The following is a 6,508-nucleotide window of genomic DNA, read 5'->3' on the forward strand; positions in this document are numbered from 1 at the left end:
TCAGCACTCCATTGTCTGTCACGCTCTGACCTTAGAGATCCTAATTTATTATCTATGTTTGGTTAGGTCAGGGTGTGACTCGTGTGGGAAAATATACATTTTCTATTTCTTTGTTGTTTTACCGAGTGTGGTTCCCAATCAGAGGCAGCTGTCTATCGTTGTCTCTGATTGGGGATCATATATAAGTTGTGATTTTCCGTTTGGGTTTTGTGGGGTGTTATTTTCTGTTTAGTGTCTGTGCCTGACGGAACTGTTCGCTTTCATTTTTTGGAATTTGTTATTTTTGTTTGAGTGTTTCTTGAAAATAAATATAATGAACATTTTCCACGCTGCGCTTTGGTTCACTCATCCTTCCACCGGCAATGAGCGTTACATTGTCCCTCTAATCACTCTGACATCAATGCAAATGTAATCGAAAATCTGATCAAACACTTCATGAGAACCCATGAGCTCCTGTTGTGCAACATTTCAATAGGCTATGCAATTGTGCGAGAAAACAGAGTGATGGCCTCTACTAAAAATAGGAGAATCAACTTTCTATAGGCTAGGCCTACTATATTTATTTCTCAACTTTCCTAATATTAAGCACATTGCTTATATTTACAACAGGAGTATAGCCTACCTGGCGGTCATGAATATAAACTACGAGGAAAAGTGTCCTCAATTCGCTATTTAAGTGCATAGATGACCTATGACCTGTATTTCTTCCCTGACCCCATTTTGAGACAGGTGCATGATAATGGTCCATTCTAAATCAAAACAAATTTCACACATACATTATTTAGTATATGTAAAGACAAGATTAAATCAAGAATAGTCTAATGGGTGACAATATTAGCCTGTCACTTGTAAAGTATATATCATCGCTTGTGAATGATGCCCAGCATAAGAAACAATGCCTTTTTTTTTTTGCACGCGACTTTTTCAAATCATCGTCACACACTTCATGTAGCCTATGCCATAGGCCTAAAATGTTTTGATAAGGTTTGTAATCACAACAATAGTGGTCAAATAACTTCTTAAAATGAAGCACATTAATCCGCTTTACAAGGGGTGTAGAGCCTAACTCAAATCAAATTCAAATTAAAAGCAGCACATTAGTGTCAAGTTTGGGGAAGATAATGATGAATAATAATAATGTCACCGTAAAAATGTTTTTATAATAAAAGCATAAAATGCATAATCACATTTGTGGTCACTTTTGATAATGGTGTTTTCCACTAATGGAACATTCGTGCCTATAGCCTACTATCGTGCGCGCATTGCTGCACTTATACGTCATGATTCGACCTAGTTTTTCCTAGAGTCCCAACTTGTCTTGAAAGCACCATATTTTTTCAGAAGGGTCGGGTTAAAGGCTGAAGTCAAATTTCGGTTGTACTTTGTGTGCAATTGACCAATAAAGATCTTAACCTCTATTACAAGAATGTCTAAATGGAGAAAACTCTAGCCCTATTTAAAAAAAGAAGAAGGTGTGTATCAATTTAATCTTTTGTTTCTTGAAAATAATTTAATCGCTGATATGAAATATTAGGGCCTTTTCCAAATTCGTACCGCTAGGAATGTGTGTTGATGTTCAGACCAAGCATCAGAGCTCTTAACAAAACTCCCCCATACAGAAGACGCCTTGGTCCAATTAATTTTATGCGTAATATAATGGCACGTAATGTCATGATCAAGGGCAATGTTAACTATACACACACACACACACACTTTTGTCTTATAAAGTCATCATGACATTATGTCATATTGCAGGTTTTAATGTGCAGCTTTGAAATATAGTCTAATGATTGAACTGGAAATCATATTAATTTGACCTCAATGCTCGATAATTATGCTGAGGCATGGGTTCTCGACCCTGTAACCTTTACAGTGGAATGACGCGTGATGCTTTTTTTTTTACGTAGCTACTCCACCCGATCATTGCTCCGCAGACCTGTCACGGTGCTGCTGTGAAGAAAATCGGTCTGGTAGAGAGGGGGAAGGCATCCAGTGCCTGCCTTTGCAGTGCGGCTGCTTTGGAGCCACGCCAGACGATTTATTCATTATTTTCCTAAAAAGGATTTCACCCATACATTGTAAGGACCAGTACACCGAATAAGGTGAATACGTATGGATTTCATGTGATATGTTTTAGCTAGAGAGAGAAAAGCCAGTGTGTGTGTGTGTGTGTGTAGTAGTCCCGCTGTGGACTGCTATTAGCGAGAGGATACACACTACCAGTTTACTAAACTAGCTAACGTTACCTGGCTAGGCTAAACCAAATTAATTTTTTAAAAATACAATTGTTTTCATGTAGATTAACCAAGGGTCGAGGAGATTAAAACACTTGGCATGGCGCTAGGAAGACGGAAGTGTTGCTGTTGTATAGCCAGGACAGCTTGCATCACCGGCAGTAACAAAATGTCGGCGACCCCCCCGGTTCCTTTTAACCGAAGGTGTCTCCCGTTAGCTGTTAACTGTGTGTGTGGCAAGAAATCATAGCAAAGACCCCCTCATCCCCATCATAATGCATGGAAAATATGGCACAATAAGGGTTTTTACTAAGTTCCAGCAGTCTGTGTGTGGAAGGTCTTACCCCCGTAGTCAAGCACCTGTCTCACTCGGTTTGATCGGTGTTGTTGCTCATGATTTAACGGTACGCTAAAGGAATTACGGTCTATATAACTAATATAGAGTAACTAATATACTAATATAGAGTAATTATCTGTCTGGCTGCATCAGTCAGGCAGCAACGAATGAAAACAAGAAGTTTATCTATGTCATGTTTTAGCGTGCTACATTGTATACAGATACTGAGTTGATAAGTGACATTGTTAGACACATAAACTAGTAAATATAGCCTCTTCGGTAAGAACAGGTTAGTTCACGTTAACAAACCTGCTTAAATTAAACACAGCCAGTAATTTAAATCACAATGAGCTAGTGATGTTTGTTCAGGGATCTTTTCTATATGGCAAGCACGTTAAGTCTAACTACCTTCATCACCGACCTGTTTGAATCTAAGGTTGGATGTCCAGGCAGCATCTGTGTGTCGGTAGTCACCACCAACCTGTCCTTCTGTCTTGTATCCGTCGGTAACGTTATCAGATAGCTATTTAGGTTACGTCGAGGAGGCTATTCTGCTACTCTGTTACCCTGAGGACAAGAGGCTAGACGGGACATGTGATTGCGACCTTTTGACTGTGGTTTGGTGTGACCATGAAGGGTTTTCTTACTGCTCGGTACCGTGTTATTCTCCACCACTTTTCCTGATATCATCTTCAGGGTCATCATACATCATTACCTGTGACTCACTGTCGTTTTCTTTTTTCTTTTTTTTTGCCAGCCTTGCCTTTATAAATGATCACACACGGGCAGAATTCACATACAATACACATTTTAGTTCAACGTCATCATTATTTGTAAACTATTACCACACAGAAATTACCTCTTGGGAGGTGTGGCAAGTGTATAGATAACAACATGGTAAGGACAATTGCTCTTTGTCGCACAAGCAGAATGAACCACCGATATGGAACGCGACCATGAACTTGTCATCCTATGCTTTTGCTTAGATTATTTGAGATTGAACTGGTGATTTTAAAGCACTGAAAACCAATAGAATATACACATTTCAAAAGACAATATTTATTTTTTATCCCATTCTGTGTTGCACCATCAATAACATTTTTTTGTGCATAACCTTGGTGACTTGTGTTAGCCCCCTCTGCAAAAGTTTCTTTGAGCAAAACTGTTGGTACTTAACAGTTTCAGAATGATTTTGTTTTGTATTTTTTTTTTTTGTTTGTCTAAAGCCATTTAACCACAGTAATGGAGTTGCCATGTTTCATTTTTCCATCTCATAAATAAGTAAACAACAGTTGACCTTCACAGCAGGAATATAGACTGAGGAGCATTGGATTAGCAATGTCTCCAAAAATAGGCTGCTTTTATTCATTTCATTGTCATCTCAATATGACTAAGTATGTTTGTCCTTAAGCATAGACAAACATTTGCAGTAGAATAGCCCGTACTGAAGGACTCGGTGACTTTCAACGTGGCACCGTCATAGGATGCTACCTAACCAACCAAGTCGGTTTGTCAAATTTCTGCCCTGCTAGAGCTGCCCCGGTCAACTGTAAGTGCTGTTATTGTGACGTGGAAACGTCTAGGAGCAACAACGGCTCAGCCGCAAAGTGGTAGGCCACACACGTTCAGAGAACGTGACCGCTGAGTGCTGAAGCGCGTAGCGTGTAAAAATGGTCTTTCCTTGGTTGCAACACTCACTACTGAGTTCCAAACTGCCTCTGGAAGCAACGTCAGCACAATAACTGTTTATCGGTAGCTTAATGAAATGTGTTTCCATGGCCAAGCAGCCGCACGCAAGCCTAAGATCACCATGCGCAATGCAATGAGTGGTGTAAAGCTCGCCGACATTGGACTCTGAGCAGTGGAAACGCATTCTCTGGAGTGACAAATCACGCTTCACCATCTGGCAGTCCAACGGACAAATCTGGGTTTGGCGGATGCCAGGAGAACGCTACCTGCCCGAATGCATAGTGCCAACTGTAAAGTTTGGAGGAGGAGGAATAGTGGTCTGGGGCTGTTTTTCATGGTTGGGGCTAGTGCCCTTAGTTCAGAAATCTTAATGTTACAGCATACAGGGATATTCTAGTTGATTCTGTGCTTCCAACTTTGTGGCAACAGTTTGGGGAAGGCCCTTTCCTGTTTCAGCATGACAATGCCCCCATGCACAAAGTGAGGTCCATACAGAACTTATTTGTCGAGATTGGTGTGGAAGAACTTGACTGGCCTGCACAGAGCCCTGACCTCAACCCCATCGAACACCATTGGGATGAATTTGAACGCCGACTTCAAGCCAGGCCTAATCGCCCAACATCCAGTGCCTGACCTCACTAATGCTCTCTCACTGTTGGAGCTAGGAACACAAGCATTTAGTTAGATACTACTGCACTGTTGGAGCTAGAAACACAAGCATTTAGTTAGATACTACTGCACTGTTGGAGCTAGGAACACAAGCATTTAGTTAGATACTACTGCACTGTTGGAGCTAGAAACACAAGCATTTAGTTAGATACTACTGCACTGTTGGAGCTAGGAACACAAGCATTTAGTTAGATACTACTGCACTGTTGGAGCTAGGAACACAAGCATTTAGTTAGATACTACTGCACTGTTGGAGCTAGGAACACAAGCATTTAGTTAGATACTACTGCACTGTTGGAGCTAGGAACACAAGCATTTAGTTAGATACTACTGTACTGTTGGAACTAGAAACACAAGCATTTAGTTAGATACTACTGCACTGTTGGAGCTAGGAACACAAGCATTTCGCTACACCCGCAATAACATCTGCTAAACACCCCCGAATAAAACACTTGTTGTATTCAGCGCACGTGTGACAAATACAGTTTGATTTGATTTGAACAGCTCTAGCAAACTAGCCTAATCCATCCGTTGTACTATAGGTTATTGTTATTGTCATCATTTTTGTCTGCCTTTTTCTGTTGACCTCAGTCACGAGAGATTGGATCATGATTGGCCCTTTTTATATATGATGGTTTCAAAAGCTTTATAATGTCAGCGTAACGGTTCCCAGTTAGTAGGCTAAATCTGACGCAAGCCCTAATACGCATTGCTAGGCAGTAGAGCCTCGATTGGTTGTGTGCAATGTCTATTTTAGATCATTTTGTGATGCTCAGTTGGTTCCTTGGTGCACACTTATTTAAAACTAGTTGGATCAACTAGTTGGATATTTCTTGATTTAGCTGTGATCAGTCCGGTAGATTCAAATTGGAGGAGTCTTACTGGTTAATTTGAAGGTTTCCTGTCTCATTATTTTGTGCTGACTGAGTCTCTACCTGCTGGAGAAGAACACACACACAGTGAAGGTAGAAAGGACGTTTGCTTCTCTATTCAGGAAGATGTTGATTTGAGGAGACGTCTAGCTGCTCCACCTCGCTCTGAGGTTGATTTGAGGAGACGTCCAGCTGCTCCACCTCGCTCTGAGGTTGATTTGAGGAGACGTCTAGCTGCTCCACCTCGCTCTGAGGTGGATTTGAGGAGACGTCTAGCTGCTTCACCTCGCTCTGAGGTGGATTTGAGGAGACGTCTAGCTGCTCCACCTCGCTCTGAGGTTGATTGGAGGAGACGTCTAGCTGCTTCACCTCGCTCTGAGGTGGATTTGAGGAGACGTCTAGCTGCTTCACCTCGCTCTGAGGTGGATTTGAGGAGACGTCTAGCTGCTCCACCTCGCTCTGAGGTTGATTGGAGGAGTTCTGAATAGGAAAATACACTGCCTTCCAACCCAGTCTGGTCAGACTTGTCTCTGGCGCTCGCTCTCTCTTTGTCTCTGTCTTGCTCTCTGTCTCTGTCTTGCTCTCTGTCTCTGTCTTGCTCTCTGTCTCTGTCTTGCTCTCTGTCTTGCTCTCTGTCTCTCTCTTGCTCTCTGTCTCTCTCTTGCTCTCTGTCTCTCTCTTGCTCTCTGTCTCTCTCTTGCTCTCTG

At 41.7% G+C, this 6,508-nt stretch overlaps 1 protein-coding gene across 13 annotated transcripts in view; it reads left to right on the forward strand.

The window, feature by feature from the left end:
• The window catches only part of LOC110522713 (tight junction protein 1), a 179,497-nt gene that overhangs the window by 65,850 nt on the left and 107,139 nt on the right, over positions 1-6,508 (forward strand). For 3 of the 13 annotated variants that reach the window (XM_090231041.1, XM_090231044.1, XM_090231046.1), the window contains exon 1: positions 1,923-2,102. The exons of the other annotated variants lie outside the window; for them this stretch is intronic. The gene's annotated coding sequence lies outside the window, so the exon portion shown is untranslated. Of the gene's footprint in view, positions 1-1,922; positions 2,103-6,508 lie in introns of those variants that run through there. 13 annotated transcript variants of the gene reach the window in all.

The sequence above is a fragment of the Oncorhynchus mykiss genome, chromosome 4 (assembly GCF_057628025.1).
Source record: "Oncorhynchus mykiss isolate SJ-2025 chromosome 4, ASM5762802v1, whole genome shotgun sequence".
NCBI classification, from domain to species: Eukaryota; Metazoa; Chordata; class Actinopteri; order Salmoniformes; family Salmonidae; genus Oncorhynchus; species Oncorhynchus mykiss.